Genomic DNA, 1,391 nt, shown 5'->3' on the forward strand with positions numbered 1-1,391 from the left:
ATATATAATAGGACAAACAGTCATCTAAAACTATCAACACAAAATACTCGTATCAGTCAGAAACAGGCTTTCTTTGTGCAGCATCAACATTTAAATATTTTGCTTTCCTTCCTCCTCATTAAAGGAGACAGCACTGAGAGCTCAGAGACTGAGAGCTCTGCAGCCTGAGGTGACATTTTACAGGTTGCATAACTAACATGTGCCTGTTCACCTCAAAGGCAGATGCTGATGGAGCAGCTCAGACGCAAACAATATTATTGCATAGAAGTACTACACTGAAAAATAAAATAAAATAGACCTGCCTCTGACCTGTCATGAGGACTCTCTGCTCCATAGGAACACACACATTAACAGATAAACTTTTTTAATAATCAAAAAGGAACGTGATGTGTGCAGTTTGATTTAAACTTGTGTTCGCAGCAGGCATTTTCTTACAACCCAACTTGTTTCAGAGTATAGTTTGTGTCTTCTGCTCTGATATTCTGCACAGAAATGTATTGTTGCCACAGCTGTGGGACACAATGCATGCTGGGAAAGACAGATAACCCTACAATGCCAGAGAACATCAGCAGATTTCGTGCTGTTTGGGATCTTGGTGATTTGTCTGAATAACAGGACATGGCAAAGCTTTTTACAGAGGACAGAACAGTCTGCAGTGTCCTGAATCCCACCCACTCCCACAGCTCTCTGACCTCAGTGAAGCTGCTTGGTTAATAGCTTCCTGTCATTATAATTTATTGAAACTTCCAGACAGGAAGATCTATGGTCAGAAAGCCAATTGACATTGAAATATAGAGTCATGAACACGTAGAGGGCAAGATGGTCAATATAAACCTTCATGTTTCTACCTTTTAATAGAGCTGCAGTCATTCAGTGGAGAATCAATGACACAAAAATCAGCTATAAAAATGAAAATCAGGAGGCAGCTGTTTCTCAAAACAATGAAATCAGTATAGGATTATAATATTTTGTTATGATATATTTATATTTTCCTCTGTATTTTTTGCAATCAAACTGCACACTTTGTCATATTTAAACTGTATGGATATGAAAAGTTTTGGTTAAGTCAAAAGTAGTGCATGACTTTCAGTATTTGTATTTGGTTTTAGCTTTTGATTTTCTAATTTTAGCTTTTAGCCACAGTTTTGCTAACTTTAGCATTTAGTTTTGTATTGATGACTTTAGCTTTTAGCTACTGTTTAGCATTTAGTTATGTTTTGATGACTTTAGCATTTAGCTACTGTCTTGGTAAATTTAGCTTCTGTTGATGGAAAGAGATGTCTGGACCTCCCTGCTTAAGTTGCTACTTCCATCACCTAACTTTGGAAGAAGGAAGGAAGGAAGGAAGGAAGGAAGGAAGGAAGGAAGGAAGGAAGGAAGGAAGGAAGGAA

The sequence above is a fragment of the Austrofundulus limnaeus genome, unplaced genomic scaffold (assembly GCF_001266775.1).
Source record: "Austrofundulus limnaeus strain Quisiro unplaced genomic scaffold, Austrofundulus_limnaeus-1.0 Scaffold299, whole genome shotgun sequence".
NCBI lineage: Eukaryota > Metazoa > Chordata > Actinopteri > Cyprinodontiformes > Rivulidae > Austrofundulus > Austrofundulus limnaeus.